The sequence below is a fragment of the Antedon mediterranea genome, chromosome 1 (assembly GCF_964355755.1).
Source record: "Antedon mediterranea chromosome 1, ecAntMedi1.1, whole genome shotgun sequence".
Taxonomy (NCBI): Eukaryota; Metazoa; Echinodermata; class Crinoidea; order Comatulida; family Antedonidae; genus Antedon; species Antedon mediterranea.
Window position 1 is genome coordinate 2,569,507 of NC_092670.1, and position 18,675 is coordinate 2,588,181.

Below are 18,675 nucleotides of genomic sequence, written 5' to 3' on the forward strand. Positions count from 1 at the left end.
AATTTCAGCCTTCCTCATATCTGTTGGTTCAAGAGCATTATAATTCCATTTCATCCATGTTCGGGGCACAACTTTAGTTCCAGCAATCCATTGAGAGGTCAACATGCAAAGGTCTTCTTTAAAGTCATCGTTGAACTGCCGCCAGGAGTCTGGAAATGCTTCGCAGAAGCAGCAGTAGACAGACTGTGCTAGAAGATCAGGGTAGGCCTAGAGAAGTAATAAAGTCAATTTCAAATTGTTCGTATGCATTGAAAGAAAATGTTTATATCAGTCAATTATCCCATTTGGCATAGGTGTGTGTCACCATGATTAAAGCTCTGTCTACACTATCAAACTTTATGTGACAAAAAAAGTGATGTGCCCATATATGGACATGATGATGTCATATCACTACCATATTTGGGCACATCACACATTTTTGTCACATAAAGTTTGATAGTGTAGACAGAGCTTTAAATATGGTAAAAATGCAATTACTGCATTGAAAGAAAATGTAAATAAATTCTCCTGAAACACATTTTATAGATGTTTTGTATACTGTGTGTCATCTAGTTTAAAACAAGATTTAAATTAATGACTGTAAAAAAAATCTCTTGTTACCTTAAAGAATACATCTCTATATTTAGGGTGTTTAGCATATAGTAACAGCTTTGCATAGTTGTGTGCCACCCGATTGAATATTTTTTCTTGATATGTTTTGCTTGGATGATAGCGATGTAAAAAAAACCACCAAAACAAATCCTGAATGAAAAATATTAATCTTAATCTATAAACCTAAGTTAATTTCTGATAGTAAAAAAAAGAGTTTTTGGAATGTAGCAACAAGCAAAGGCATATTGTTTGATGCAGGTTATAACTTAAAAATAGATTTTGTTTTGATAAGTTGTAAGCTTAGCTAATATGCAGTTACTCATTTTTTAATTTAGAAAATGCAGCTGCACCAACAAGGCCTTGCTATTCACTCTTTTAAATCAACTAAAACACATACTGGATTTCAAGTTATAATATTTCATAAAAAAGAAAAGGTCTTTTGTCGTTTGATTAAGGTAAGTGACACAAATCTCGGGTTCTATTTCTAAAAACCCGACATCTGGAGTGAACACTGTGGCTCCGTTTTACAAGGGATGTATCATAGACTCTGTATTAATGAAAACAGTCAAGTGTACTGCTTGATGTTGTAATTTAGTGTTGTATCCAATCAGAACATTTCCTAATAACGGGAGAATGATAAAACCTCTACTGTAATGATAATCATTGTCATGTGTCTGAACACCTTTGTTTTTTGTCTCTGAGGGTTCAATTTGACCTTGTTATCAGCATTGTACACTAATACACCATAACTCTATTGGTGTAAACATCTAGGTTTTTAGCAGCATTTATTAATGATCATTGTGTCAATGTGTACACAATACCTACCACCAGAATGGCCTCGGACATCTTAGAAAAGAAGAGGCGTTGGAACTCTGCTTTGTATTGATGTTTCTTGCTTAGACCAGTCTGCGCATTTGTTACTCTTTCCAGCATTTTGAGTACGTCAACATACGGTATTGGCGTCAGTCGGTCTTTCTCAAAACCAGGATACTGGTGTAACTGTGTGTCAAAGGTACATAAAACATATAATATGTCAAAGGTCAATAAAGGTCATAAAGGATATACAATGTACAGTATGATCAATTGGAAATTAGATTGTGTAAAATCTAATTTCCAATAATTGTATGGCTTTGTATTAATCTTGCAAATTAAAAGAAATTGGTAGCTCAGAAGAACAAAATATAATAACCCTGGTGGTAGTGGTCTTTTACAAACAAGTATTATTGACAAATTATACCCTTTTCACACCTGCCAAAAGTAACAAGTTGTAATAAGTTGTAACTAAGGTTTCAATAGTGTAAAGACAATTTTCTGGAAAATCTCCTGAATCTCGGGAGAAAAACACATCAACAAGAGGCCCGTTTTTTTAGTTCCAAGTTGTTGCTGCGTGCACGTGCATGCCCTGTTATCAAACTGACCAATCATCTAGTAATCAAATAGGACGCAACTATGCTTTCTCCAGAGATTGAAAAACATGTAATAAATTGGGAGATCAAACCTGGTTACAAGTTGATAACAGTTTATGTGAAAAGGTATAAAACTAAATTCATAACACTAACCTCCACTAGTTTTGGTCTGGTACTGGATGCCTTCTCTTTTGGCTTAACACAAACACACAAAATAACTTTAGTATCAATAAGCAATATTGTTATACAATATACAGTATTTTACAGCTCTATATAATAAATAATATCTTTTAATTAGTCTCCCTGATAAATTTAATACATTTAAGATGTTTTTTTTTAGTTGTTCAATTATATATTATTAGAATAATAATAACAAATTAGCACAAAAAAAAAAACAGATAAGAAATTATTTTACTTGTTTGCTCTTAGACTTGCCCCAAGTCTGTATTCATTGTCTTTTTTTTTATTTATTTGTTTTTATTTCGATTTTTGTCTGAAAATCCAAACTCAAGTAATACACGTATGCAACGCCATATGTGCAAAAATATTTATATTTTTACTAATATTAAGACAAAAATTCCGTCTGGAGCCCAGACTAGTTTCCTCTATATTATTTTTTTTAATCCAAATTTAAAATTGTAGGCGTAAAGAAAGCAAATTTATATGTTACCTTTTTAGTCCCTTGTACTTTTTTCCAAACTTTCTGTTTGCCATCATTAAGTAAAGCTTTAAAAAAGTGTCAATATTGAAATCATGTTTGCTTTTAATTTGCAATGAGCATATTCATAATTAATATGGAGTTTTGATGGCAATCATTAGAATGAAATTGAATTATAGAACATGTTAATAAAAACGTATTACAAACTGGCCTAGTGTTAGTTACCACAACCAAACCAATTTTGTTTTATTTCTGATGTTTGACCAATCTGGTCATTGGATTGTTTGAGAAACATTTATAATTTATAAATATCATGAAGTACAGTATTATTAAGGTTATTTTTAGTGCTAGATTGTACTTCGCTGACAGTCCAAAGATAAGGTACCAACTTGATTGTGATGATGTTGATGTAGTATTTAATTTAAATATATAAATATAGTTAGGTATAAACACTATTAAAACCAAAAAGGTGTAAATCATTGCATTTCCAGTGAAAAAGTGTTAATAAACAATCCAATGTGCAGCATACACCAAAACAGATAAAAACATTTGTAATTGTTTGAGCTACAGTAGGCTTATGTATAAATACAGATACAGACCCATAGGATATTGTTTGAGCTACAGTAGGCTTATGTATAAATACAGATACAGACCCATAGGATATTGTTTGAGCTACAGTAGGCTTATGTATAAATACAGATACAGACCCATAGGATATTGTTTGAGCTACAGTAGGCTTATGTATAAATACAGATACAGACCCATAGGATATTGTTTGAGCTACAGTAGGCTTATGTATAAATACAGATACAGACCCATAGGATATTGTTTGAGCTACAGTAGGCTTATGTATAAATACAGATACAGACCCATAGGATATTGTTTGAGCTACAGTAGGCTTATGTATAAATACAGATACAGACCCATAGGATATTGTTTGAGCTACAGTAGGCTTATGTATAAATACAGATACAGACCCATAGGATATTGTTTGAGCTACAGTAGGCCTATGTATAAATACAGATACAGACCCATAGGATATTGTTTGAGCTACAGTAGGCTTATGTATAAATACAGATACAGACCCATAGGATATTGTTTGAGCTACAGTAGGCTTATGTATAAATACAGATACAGACCCATAGGATATTGTTTGAGCTACAGTAGGCCTATGTATAAATACAGATACAGACCCATAGGATATTGTTTGAGCTACAGTAGGCTTATGTATAAATACAGATACAGACCCATAGGATATTGTTTGAGCTACAGTAGGCCTATGTATAAATATGTAGCTCAAATACAGATAAGAAGAGGAGATCAAGGCTATGCAGAAAGCAATTAAGATAAGGGTGAAGGAACTACGGAATGAATATTTGTATGAAGAAGCAAGCAAGTTAAATGAAGCTCACCAAAATAGAAAAATATTTGATTTATGGAGAAAAGCTAAGGAGCACGGTGATGTTATAAGAAAAGCACCAAAGCCTATAAAATGTCCTGGATTACGTGAACACTTTAAAGATCACTTTAATCCAGACCAATCTAGCCTTAAAATCCCAGATGAAATTAGCACACCTCCAGAATATATTATCAACCTGAGACAACCAGAATTTGAGATGGACAATGAACCTCCGTCCAAGAAAGAAATTATTGATGCAATCGGACATCTAAAAGGTCGCAAAGCTACCCTAGATGTCGCTTCTGAAATGTTGCAAGTCGCCACAGAGAACCCAGTATTCGTCGACCATGTACATATAGTCGAGGCAAAAAATGTGAAAAAAATGAGTTAGGGGGAGTGGAATGTTAGAGGCTGTCAACATAGCCAGATATCCTAATTAAACCCTTCTGATCACTCTAAGCCCTGTTGACCCTTAATTTTTTGCCTCGTCTTGAAATGGCGGCCATTTTTCAAAATGGCCGCCATTTTTGTATAAAATGTGGATAAAATCAGATCTAAATAAGGTAGATACACAATCTTGGTGTCTAAACACATGTACTTCAGACACGGAATCCATTAGGCCTTGTTGACACTTCAGTTTTTGCCTCTTATTAAAATGGCAGCCATTTTTCAAAATGGCCGCCATTTTTATATAAAATGTGGATAAAATCAGATCTAAATAAGGTAGATACACAATCTTGGTGTCTAAACACATGTACTTCAGACATGGAATCCATTAGGCCTTGTTGACACTTTAGTTTTTGCCTCGTATTAAAATGGCAGCCATTTTTCAAAATGGCCGCCATTTTTATATAAAATGTGGATAAAATCAGATCTAAATAAGGTAGATACACAATCTTGGTGTCTAAACACATGTACTTCAGACACGGAATCCATTAGGCCTTGTTGACACTTCAGATTTTGCCTCGTATTGAAATAGCGGCCATTTTGAAAAATGGCCGCTAATTTTATAGAAATGTGCATAAAATCGGATCTAAATAAGGTATATGCCCGATCTTGGTGTCTAAACACATGTTTTTTTCAGGCAAGGAATCCATTAAATCTATAATAAATAAATTTAAATAGTTTAATTAATTAATTTTTAAAGTTAAGTGCACAGTAGCTAACATTTTTCAAAATGGTTACCTAATTTATCTGTTCATGAAATCGAAAATCTGGAATTTGTTTTACAAATTGGTAAAGGTTTAGTTTGTATAGAGCCATGACTAGGATTTTAAAGCCTCAGCTTTTGTTGAATTCATTTGCATGTAACTTCACAGATGTTTCATCTTGACTGTGTAGGCCCTCCTATTAGGCCTACATAAACTAATATTATTTACCTCCGCTAAGGAGATATATGTAGTCTATCGCGTACCCGAATCAGCTGGATTTGAACTATGTCAAGCTAATATCTAAAGCAAAAAAATGTATCATTCAACATGCTCCCTATCAGTGGATATATTTTGCCAAGTACTTCACTCAGTTTCTGAGTGCTTTCATTTGTTTGTCTGTTTGTTAGCAGGATTACTCAAAAAGTTATTGCAAGATCTTTACCAAAATTAGGGTTAGATAGATATGTGGTCAAGTTCCACTCCATTACATTTTGGAGGCAATCCGGACCACGGTCCCAATTTTGGACCACTTTTTAGTATTATTTTCAGACCTGCTATTTTTAAGAGATAGGAGAGAATTTTCAAAAGCCGGCGAGCAGTCTTAAAGCCTAAAGTAAACTGAATCAGCATTTTCTCGAGAACTACTTGTCCAAAAAACTTTTTTAGATCTGATTTTATGCATATTTTATATAAAAATGGCGGCCATTTTAAAAAATGGCTGCCATTTTATTACGAGGCAAAAACTGAAGTGTCAACAAGGCCTAATGGATTCCGTGTCTGAAGTATTTGTGTTTAGACACCAAGATTTTGTATCTACCTTATTTAGATCTGATTTTATCCACATTTTATATAAAAATGGCGGCCATTTTGAAAATGGCTGCCATTTTAATAAGAGGCAAAAACTGAAGTGTCAACAAGGCCTAATGGATTCCGTGTCTGAAGTACATGTGTTTAGACACCAAGATTGTGTATCTACCTTATTTAGATCTGATTTTATCCACATTTTATATAAAAATGGCGGCCATTTTGAAAAATGGCTGCCATTTTAATACGAGGCAAAAATTGAAGTGTCAACAAGGCCTAGTGGATTCCGTGTCTGAAGTACATGTGTTTAGACACCAAGATTTTGTATCTACCTTATTTAGAACTGATTTTATGCACATTTTATATAAAATTGGCGGCCATTTTGAAAAATGGCCGCCATTTCAATACTAGGCAAAAATTGAAGTTTGAACAAGGCCTAATGGATTCCGTGTCTGAAGTACATGTGTTTAGACACCAAGATCGTGCATCTATCTTATTTAGATCCGATTTTATGCACATTTTATATAAAATTGGCGGCCATTTTGTAAAATGGCCGCCATTTCAAGACGAGGCAAAAAATTAAGTGTCAACAGGGCCTAGAGTGATCAGAAGGGATTAATTAGGATATCTGGCTATGTTGACAGCCTCTAACATTCCACTCCCCCTAAATTGATTTCTAAGCATCTTTTCAGATTTTTGTCCTAGACTAATAGACTGTTTGAGGAAATTTGGAGAACGAAAGAAGTACCAAGTGATTGGGGACTGTCCAAATTAACAACCATTTGGAAAAAAAAAGGCAGTCCACTTGATCCATCAATGTATAGAGGAATATCAATTGGGTCTACATTTTCAAAGATACTTATGGTTATCATTCTTTCACGTTTTTCCATCTTTTATGAAAGTCAACTTCTACGCACACAGTTTGGATTCAGGTCCAACAGAGGGTGCAATGATGCTATATATGTAATCAAGCAGATCCAGGAAATTGCGTATCGCTCAAATCGCAAACTCTATACATGCTTCATTGATTTAACAGCAGCATTCGACCATGTGAATCGTAATCTTCTTTTCCTAAGCGTTCGTAATAGGTTTCACTTAAACCAGTCTACTACTATGATTGACATTATACAATCACTGTACAGCTCAACGAAAGCATACCTTGCTGACGACGATCCGAGTGATGATAAGTTCGAAACATCTTCTGGGGTGCGACAGGGTGGTATTGAGAGTACCAGCATGTTTAACCAATATTTTGATTACGTTATTAGAGTGTTCAAACAACGCTGTAAAGATGCTAGTTTGGATGGCCTAAATGATACAATACCTTAATTCCTATTGAAGCTACAAATCGTGCTCAAAGATGTAAAGCACCATCAAGGGGCATCTATGACGACTTTGAAAGTGGCTATGCTGACGACTTTGCTGTAAGCTCCTGGTCACAAGAAGAACTGCAAACCATTGTGAACATCTTGAATAAAGTTTGTCTGGAATTTGGTCTAAGAATTAGTGCCCCCAAAACAGAAACCATTATATGGAACTGGAAAGAGGAAGTTGAAGAATACCCAAGATGCATCATACAAATTGGCGGCGTACACATTAACAACGTAACACACTTTAGATACCTTGGTGTATGGGCTACCTACAATGATGTTCATATTGGAGATCAAGAAGTAAAATACAGAATCAATTCAGCCAAAGGAGCATTTGCAGAGAATAGGGCATTGCTTACCAACAGAAAAATCCACCTACAAACAAGAATGATGTTTCTTAATGGTCTAGTTAGGAGTAGACTCACCTATGGTTGCCATGCTTGGAGGGCAACAGGAAGTGAAATGTCCAAACTTAGCACAACATACAAAACCTTCCTAAGAAGAATGCTAGTGAATGGCTTTCAAAGAGTCTGCCCACCAAACCATGTAGACATATCCTCAGATGAAGAAACAGATGAAAACTATATAGACTGGCGTTACGTAATTGATAATGACGATCTCTACAAAATTACTGGCTGTCAACCGCTAGAAGAATATGTCTACAAGCAACAATTCAACTGGATCGGACATGTAATTAGAAAAGAAAATGAAGATCCTACAAAAATTCTTACTTTTCACACAACACAAAGTAAACGAAGAGGTCGGAAGATACCATCAGTACTTGATAGAGTTGTACAACAAAGTCAACTTACTAGATGCAACTTCATTAGAGCCTGCTTCAACAGAAATTTATAATTCCCAGCAATGTTTTAACTGTATATATGAACTGTTTTATAAGTTGTTTTGTGACTGTGTAATTTGGTAGTAGTCACTCTCATACTGTAGGCCTACATTTAAAAGTAACACATCCAAATGCCAACTTCAAGTCAATGGCTACCAGATGTCTCTGTGAGATGGTTATTTGAACCAGTACCAGTACCAGTACCAGACCCATAGGATATTGTTTGAGCTACAGTAGGCTTATGTATAAATACAGATACAGACCCATAGGATATTGTTTGAGCTACAGCAGGCCTATGTATAAATACAGATACAGACCCATAGGATATTGTTTGAGCTACAGCAGGCTTATGTATAAATACAGATACAGACCCATAGGATATTGTTTGAGCTACAGTAGGCTTATGTATAAATACAGATACAGACCCATAGGATATTGTTTGAGCTACAGTAGGCCTATGTATAAATACAGATACAGACCCATAGGATATTGTTTGAGCTACAGTAGGCTTATGTATAAATACAGATACAGACCCATAGGATATTGTTTGAGCTACAGTAGGCTTATGTATAAATACAGATACAGACCCATAGGATATTGTTTGAGCTACAGTAGGCTTATGTATAAATACAGATACAGACCCATAGGATATTGTTTGAGCTACAGTAGGCCTATGTATAAATACAGATACAGACCCATAGGATATTGTTTGAGCTACAGTAGGCTTATGTATAAATACAGATACAGACCCATAGGATATTGTTTGAGCTACAGTAGGCCTATGTATAAATACAGATACAGACCCATAGGATATTGTTTGAGCTACAGTAGGCCTATGTATAAATACAGATACAGACCCATAGGATATTGTTTGAGCTACAGTAGGCTTATGTATAAATACAGATACAGACCCATAGGATATTGTTTGAGCTACAGTAGGCTTATGTATAAATACAGATACAGACCCATAGGATATTGTTTGAGCTACAGTAGGCTTATGTATAAATACAGATACAGACCCATAGGATATTGTTTGAGCTACAGTAGGCTTATGTATAAATACAGATACAGACCCATAGGAAATTGTTTGAGCTACAGTAGGCTTATGTATAAATACAGATACAGACCCATAGGATATTGTTTGAGCTACAGTAGGCTTATGTATAAATACAGATACAGACCCATAGGATATTGTTTGAGCTACAGTAGGCCTATGTATAAATACAGATACAGACCCATAGGATATTGTTTGAGCTACAGTAGGCTTATGTATAAATACAGATACAGACCCATAGGATATTGTTTGAGCTACAGTAGGCTTATGTATAAACACAGATACAGACCCATAGGATATTGTTTGAGCTACAGTAGGCTTATGTATAAATACAGATACAGACCCATAGGATATTGTTTGAGCTACAGTAGGCTTATGTATAAATACAGATACAGACCCATAGGATATTGTTTGAGCTACAGTAGGCTTATGTATAAATACAGATACAGACCCATAGGATATTGTTTGAGCTACAGTAGGCCTATGTATAAATACAGATACAGACCCATAGGATATTGTTTGAGCTACAGTAGGCCTATGTATAAATACAGATACAGACCCATAGGATATTGTTTGAGCTACAGTAGGCTTATGTATAAATACAGATACAGACCCATAGGATATTGTTTGAGCTACAGTAGGCTTATGTATAAATACAGATACAGACCCATAGGATATTGTTTGAGCTACAGTAGGCTTATGTATAAATACAGATACAGACCCATAGGATATTGTTTGAGCTACAGTAGGCTTATGTATAAATACAGATACAGACCCATAGGATATTGTTTGAGCTACAGCAGGCCTATGTATAAATACAGATACAGACCCATAGGATATTGTTTGAGCTACAGTAGGCTTATGTATAAATACAGATACAGACCCATAGGATATTGTTAAGGATTATTAACCACATAAAAATAAACAAAACTCACTGAAGTTAGTAGATTACTGAAAAAAATATAGACTTTATTAATAAATGTTATCATTTATATGTGGTTATTAATACAGACACCCACAATTATACAATTTTTTTGACAGACAAAACCATACCTTCATCTAGAGATAAATGATTACCTAAAATGGGATTAAGAATATGCATGCAGTTAGTGAGAAGGCAAAAGGATATTATTATGTAGTCTAGGGAAGTGAAACGAAGGATATCATGATGATTAGGTAGTGTAAAAAAAGGGGAAAAGACCTTATGGAGTTTGTGGGAACAATAGGTAGTGTAGGGAACACAAATAACAACGGTATCCAAAGCAGCATGCATATCGATTAGGAACCTTGGTCGTATTCGCGGTAATCTTAACAAGAAAACAGCTGAATTGATTGTACACTCATTTGTCACTTCTAAAATTGACATTGGTAATGCCTTGTTGTTTGGCATACCAAAATCTCAAATACAACGTTTGCAGCGCTTGCAAAATATGGCAGCTAGAATTGTAACTTATACAAAATCAAACGCTCACATAACTCCTGTTCTGATGGATTTGCATTGGTTGCCTGTTCAACAACGTATTAAGTACAAACTTGCGTTGTTTGTATTTAAGATCCTAAATGACAGTGCTCCTGCTTATTTATCTGACCTTGTGGATCGTTACGAATCATCCCGCAGAGGCCTACGATCATTGTCACAAAACCTTCTTCAAGAGCGTAGAGCGAAAAATCAATGGGGTCAGAGATCTTTTTACGTTGCGGCCGCAAGTGTATGGAACAGCTTACCAGCAACAGTTAAATGCTCAACTAGTCTAAACAGTTTCAAGACCAACCTAAAGACGTCGCTATTCGCTGATGTTCTCGCACGTTGTTAATGCACAAAGCGCCATGAGCGCCACATGGGTGGAGGATACCGGCGCTATATAAGTTTTCATTTATTATTATTATTTAGGGAAGTGAAAAGAAGGATATGATGATGATTAGGTAGTGTAAGAAAAGGGGAAAAGACCTTATGGAGTTTGTGGGAACGATAGGTAGTGTAGGGAAGTAAAAATAAGGATATGATGATGATTAGGTAGTGTAATAAAAGGGAAGACCTTATGGAGTTTGTGGGATGGGTAGAATAGATATCATGCAGTTAGTTCATTCAGGATAGAGGATCAAATAATAATAAATTGCTTACTTGATTTCACAGAGTAAACTCCTGCAAATTGATTCAATTGTTTGACGTCTTGAGCTATAAAATAAATCATGATATTAAACTAATATAGTAATAATATGAATTATTGGAAAAATAATATATAATAATTGATACTAAATGTGTTTTGGATTTTGTCATGGAAAAATAACATATTGCTATTATCATAACAGGGAGGTTAACTCCCTGATCATACTACTGTACTACCAGCCAGTGCACCAAATTTACTACACCATACACAATCAGTTAGTATCATGATTAGAAAGTTACAATACAAACAAGTCGGAGGACCTTTGGTAAGTATTCTGTCTTGGGGTGGTGAGGGCGTTCTACTCTCCTCCACATTTGACCCTCTGCTGTCAATTACGAGCGAGGAGAACATCTGCAGCTCTCGGTCTAGGTTTGCAATTCGTTCGTTGACGCGTTCGATGCTGCCAACCAAGAATGCTGAAAGTTCTTAATAGGAAAACACAAAAAGTGACACTAAATGCATGCGTTCCTGTGTTCAAATTCTCATATTTGCTTGGTACTTGCTTGATGTTTATGGGTCGGTTAAGAAGCTAATTATAGCTTAAATATGACATTTCTTTCTTCTTTTTTCTGTACTATAATATTGTATAGACATCACGGTGGGAGTTTTATAAAGCATGGCTTTTTTATATTATTATTAACTGGTAAGCATAACTACTGTATGTTCTCTGGTATAATCCCTCTCCTATAGAACACGAAATTGGGCCAACTTTCTTTGTGGGGTAAGACTATACTCAGGGAAACCCTCTGATTTAGGAAAAAAATTGATTGGTATTGTGGTATTTTATTATGCCCGAGGATAGGCCTAGTAGTACAGAAATATATGTAGAAATTGGTGACACTAATCAAAGAGACCCATTGGTATAATGCAATAAATTCGTAGGCTAGGCCGTATGAATATTCGCCCCTGGTAACGAGACGCCGAGTGCATGGCAACACAATCAACCCTCGATTGAAAACAACAATCGACGGCTATTGACTAGCCTAGCTAGCTAGGCGAAAGGATACGAGCTTTGCGTGTCATTTGATCTTGTAATATTGATTGAGCATGATCAATATCTTCTTTAGTTTCTAGTAAATCTTCTCGGTAAATATTCATAGGAGAATTAGCCCGATTTATATCCGCCATTTCGTGTTTTTTATCACTAATTTCTAGTCACCGGCGTTTTTTGTTTATTATTGAAAATTTCTTTTTGTGATTGGTGGCGGTATTTAATTTGGTTGTGTATCTATATATAAATTTACGTAAGGGCAAAATTCGGTAAATCGCGCGTTATTTCTAGAATGTTTACTCGATGGTATATAAAGTTGGTTCGTACTTTCGGTACTGATTTTAACCGCCTGATGTAACCCTGTTTACTAATTAAATTGAGTTCGATAATTAGTTATTGACGATTAAAACAAATTTAGGTTCAACGATTTGCCCCAAATAGGGGTGTTTTTCGATCGTGGTATACACTGTCTAATGGATATCCGTCTTGAAAAATACCCGCAGACGATAATACGAGTATGCTTCGCATTTTCCTATCTCCTCCTACGATAATTGTTTTTAATGGCTGAAAACCGGTTGAACAGCTGCTCGAGTACAGCATCATAATGTTGAAGACAGGCCGATTTTCTTTAAAAAATACTATTTTGATAGATTTAATATACGTTTATACAAATGTATAGATTTGCGATGAATGGAACATTCCAATCTCCGTTCCACAAGTGTCTATTCCCTCAGGCGTCGTAAAGGCAAGTACTGTATACTCATAACAGAAATTCGATCCATTTTTTTTTCAATCTGTGCTGCAGAGGTTGGATATATTTTTTTTTTAAACGGATAAAGAGCTAGCGTTTTCACTCGCCGTATATTATGTATAAATCTTTATTATTGCAGTTAAACCACCCACATCATCACCCTTCCCTCACTGGCATGAGTAGCGTTGTAAAACCTGTAGAGGATAGGCCTATGGTACATCACATGCCCTAAACGCAGAACAACTTTGGTGGGTAGGGTAGGAACCAACTTAAGTATGAATTGGTTCTAGGAAACATTTGAAAACCATTAGGCCTACTAATTAAGTTGAGTTAGATAATTTAATATTTATTGACGATTAAATCGAATTTATGATTTTCCCCGAATAGAGGTGGTTTTCACAAATTGTTTTACATTATATAAACATATACACGTCGTAGTGATGTATCGTTACATGTAGGGGCTACTGTACTATTTCAATCGACTAGGACGGTGATAGTTTCAACAAAGTATTACATCGCAATGTTTTACTGTGTTTTACTGTGTTTAGTGGTATATTATTTGTAAAACATGAAAACAATAATAATAATAATAATAATAATAACTGGTACTTGATAGCGCATTATGCTGAAAGCCTCAATGCGCTTTACAAAGACAGAACAATTTAGAAATTTACAAATTAAAAAGTGGGTTTTGAGGAGAGTTTTGAAGACACTTGTGGAAGTAGCCTGACGGATTTCAATAGGCAACGCATTCCATAGAGAAACGGATGCCGAAGAAAATGAACGATTTCCATAAAACTTAGTGGAAGGATGAAATATATGGGCAAGAAGAGACTCAGATCTAGATCTCAGAGACCGCTTGGGAACATAAGGTTGAATAAGTTCAATTAATATTTCGTTACTAAATGGATAAAGAATAATATTTAAAAATTGTTCCTCTTTGCACCCATCCTCTTCCCCATCCCTCAACCCTAATGTTACATACAAAACACAAATCAAGTTTGTTTAAATTTGACTTAAACAATTGGTCTCATTTTGTGACAAGTTTCTCTTTCGGAAGTAATTCCCATGGTGCTAATTTTAGTTGAGTACATAAATTACAGTGTCTATTTATTCGTTCCTGTAAACAACATGTATTATTGTCCTGCGGTACGTACATTTGAAATCGCCAGTTTTTTAACGCTGAAATTATTATGTATTCGAGAACCATCTGTGGGCACGACCTAGATGGTACGCGAGCGAAGCGAGCATACCATCTAGTATATTATAATAATAGATTACTGTATACTTTTTACAACACAAAGTGTCTACTGCCTGTAATTTAAATGATTAATTATTTATTTACTAAGAGCTATTATAGTATTATGGTAGAGGAAATATGGCAATATGAATTTACAAAACTCATCTTACTAAATTGGCTATTGCATTTGTAAAATTACTGTATTATTTCACAGTGAAAAACAAAAACAAAATATGTTAAAAATAAAACAAATTTATTTGGTTTTGTTTATTAATATTTTCAACCACAATCCATACATTATAAATATTAAAACAAATACAGTAGAGAATTGTATTATTATGTCATTGAATACTACCAATTTATCAAGGTGTAAATATCAATAAACAATTTAAAATTCAGCTTGAAACACCAACACTCATTTACCTGTCTGTAATTATGAGGTAACAGAAATCAAAACTTGTTAATTATATAACATGTGAGGATACAAGATTAAACAACAACACTATGATTAAATCTATGTACAGCTATTTACACCAGAATACAAACTTGAAATACTCATGTAAACCATTTACTATTTTAGGACTATACACGCAACTAATCCATCATTTAAAAACTGCTAAAGAGTGACCAATATTAACCCAAACACAGATTACACCTGTCGTCCTTGTGATACCATGTATGCTCCCCTCCCACCACTTCTTTAACCCAGCCCCATAGCATTTTTTACTGCCCATGAGATACAATATAGGAAATAAATTTGTGGTGCACCTACCTACCTTGTCTACCTTGTCATCTGCCAATTGGCAGGTCCATGACAGTCATTTTCTTCCACTCTTCTCTATTTAATGCTTTGTCCTTTAGTTGGTAATATTTGTTTCCATTTTTAAGTCTATCCAGTAGCATTTTTCTCTTCCTTCCTCTACCTGCTTTTCCATCGTATCTGTACCCTCCATCACTATTTTCAATAATCCTCCATTTCTAATACTGTGACCAATCCATTTCTTCTGCTGTTCATTAATGCGTTTCATTAGTTGTCTTTCTTCTCTTATATTTCATTCAAAATGTCATCATTCCTTCTGTGCTCTGTGTATTGAATTTTTAGCATTTTTCTCCAACACCACATTTCAAATGCATCTATTCTGTTTATTTCCTCTTTTTTTAATGTCCATGTTTCGCATCCGTATAATGCAACACTCCATACTAATGCTTTAACCATTTCTTTTCTTGTTTCAATACTTGCTTTACTTGTTAAGAATTTTCTGTTTGTTAGGAATTTCCCCTTTGCCATTCCTATTCTCCTTAGAATCTCACTCTTACATCTGCCATCTGTTGTTATTTTTGTTCCCAGGTAGCAAAAGGAATCAACTTGTTCAATAATTTCCCCATCAACATATATTTCCATTTGTACATTTGCTCTTTTTGTAATGCACATTACTTTAGTTTTTCTGGTGTTTATCTTCATTCCATATTTTTTCCCTGCTTCATTAATTTTCGTTAATATTCTTTGGAGACCGACATTAGAGTTATCCATCACAGCCTTATCATCAGCAAACCGTACAGTTGAGATTCTGTGACCACCAACTTTTACTCCATCACTACAGTCTGTAAGTGCTTCTGAAAGTAGAAATTCTTCATAAATGTTGTAGAAGTTAGTTGACAGTATTCCTCCTTGTCTGACACCTCTACCTATCTGTGCTGGTTCAGATAACTGCCCGTCTATTATAATTGATGCAGATTTATTGATATACAGCTCCCAAAATAACCGTCTGTCCCGATAGTCAACACCAATTCTATACAAGATGTCCATCAATTTGATCCAATTAATCCTGTCGAATGCTTTTTCATAATCCACAAAGCATATATACAATTCGTTACCATATTCTAAGGATTTTTCTCCCATCACTCTCAGCACAGCAATCGCATCTCTGGTGCTTCTTCCTTTTACAAAACCAAATTGATCCTTCCCAATATACTCTGCAAGTTTTGATGCCAATCTGTCATTTAATGCCTTAAGTGTTATCTTAGATGTATGCGTTATGAGACTTATCGTTCGGTGTTCATCACATCGTTGGGTGTTTACTTTCTTCTCCAAGGTTATTACTACAGATTTAGAGAAATCCGCTGGCCATTTTCCTTGTATGTAGATGTCGTTAGAAAGTTTTGTAAGTTCCAATTAATTATTAAACCGAAGTTCAAGAAATCCTCTATTAATTTCACATATCCATTTGTTGTACATTAATATATAACAATTTCCTCTATATGATGCATTATTGACAGTTCCGGAGAGAGAGAGAGAAATTGTGTAGGCCTACTCAATGACTACTCATACCGTATGGTTTGTAATATTGTGTATCTTCATAAGAGATGTATGCGACATTATTCTACAGAGAGAAAATAAAGGAAGGAAATAATTGAGTATAATAAACCACAACTAGCTGATTAAGGAAATACCCAGCTTCCTCTACCTATTTTTTGAAGGGTGAAAAAAGAAAAGAATAAAAAACTAACAGAAAGATTTTGGGGGTGGGGGTGGAGTTTGATAGAGGGCGAGACGGGGTTCTCGAGCCCACTAATAGTAAAAAAAAAACTTTAGTAATACAGAGGTGTAGAGTATAGTGGGAGGAATTGAGGTCACCCTTACAAAATTAAAAATGATTATTGTAATGAAAATTCTTTTAAACCGCATCAATCTGTGTTCAGTCAGCCGGCTCCAACCATGATTGGGGCTGAGATGGATGTAGGTTTAAAAAAAAAAACATTGTACACAAAACGTTCTAGTGTCTGATGGCGATTTCCGGGCATCTAGCTATTCCTACAAATACAAATCCCACACTTTTTAGCACTGATTTAGACCAGGGTGTGAAAGTTCTGCTTTTTTTTTTGCTGTTAATTAGGTCAATGTGTCTAGATATGCAAGTAATTGTCTGTATGCGTAGGCCTACAGCAAAGCTTCTGTGTGCACAATTATCATAGTAGGCCTATGTGCAATGTGGTTTAAGAGTGTGCATGTAAAAGTTTCCCTTTAGTGTCAGGAGAGTGAATTCATCAATGATTATTAGATTAATTGAAACAAATGATAATTATACACCTTCTGCCTTCATCAAGTTATTATGTAAAGTTATTTTCAACAGCGCCACCAATGATTTGTAAGATATAGTAAGTTTGTGTTGTATCTTCTAGTTGTGTTTCCTTTCAATGTTTGTTTATCTGTATATTACATCCTTCTATGCATTGATAAATAAATGTTGTACAGATAGCTTCTGTGTGCACAATTATCATAGTGCAATGGTTAGACTTGCCCCAAGTCTGTATTTATTGTCTTTTTTTTTTATTTATTTGTTTTTATTTCGACCGCGATTTTTGTCTGAAAATACAAACTCAAGTAATACAAGTATGAAACGCCATATGTGCAAAAATATTTATATTTTTACTAATATTAAAACAAAACTCCGTCTGGAGCCCAGACTATGCAATGGTTTAAGAGTGTACATGTAAAAGTAGAGTGAATGCATCAATGATTATTAGATTAATTGCAAAGTAATTGCAAATAATTATAACTTTATAAAGTTATTTTCAACAGCGCCACCAATGATTTGAAATATATTAATAGTAGCTTTAATAAGATGATGTATCTTATATTTGTATTTTAAATACAATGAGATTACTGTTGCTGGAGAGAAGATTCATGCCCTGGTCAAGGTAAGATTTGTTACTGATGAAAGTGTAATTTAAGTTTGTTTTGTCGTTAGTCAAACTAAAATGACATGAGTTTTGTCTTTTAATAGTAATAATAATTGTCTTTAATTGTATAGCGCTTAACCAAATAGATTTTCTCTAAAGCGCTACGACCACAAGACTCGAACTAGAAGAATCATAGTGACACCTTTGAATATAGGCATTTGTGCCTTATTTTGTTATGCTCCACCGACAAATAAATCACCTCATTGTCAACTTCATCACAGGTTACATAATGCAATAAAGTGAATAAATTGAATATCCCATACCCACCAACCTACCATTGAATATCCCATACCCACCAACCTACCATTGAATATCCCATACCCACCAATCTACCATTGAATATCCCATACCCACCAACCTACCATTGAATATCCCATACCCACCAACCTACCATTGAATATCCCATACCCACCAACCTACCATTGAATATCCCATACCCACCAACCTACCATTGAATATCCCATACCCACCAACCTACCAAAAAGGTCTCAACTTTTTTAAAGCCAATAA

The 18,675-nt window shown here is 34.8% G+C and overlaps 1 pseudogene; it reads left to right on the forward strand.

Moving 5' to 3' along the window:
- The first annotated feature begins 3,983 nt into the window (after window positions 1-3,983).
- Window positions 3,984-18,675, forward strand: part of LOC140051171 (dynein beta chain, ciliary-like) — a 43,632-nt pseudogene continuing 28,940 nt past the window's right edge.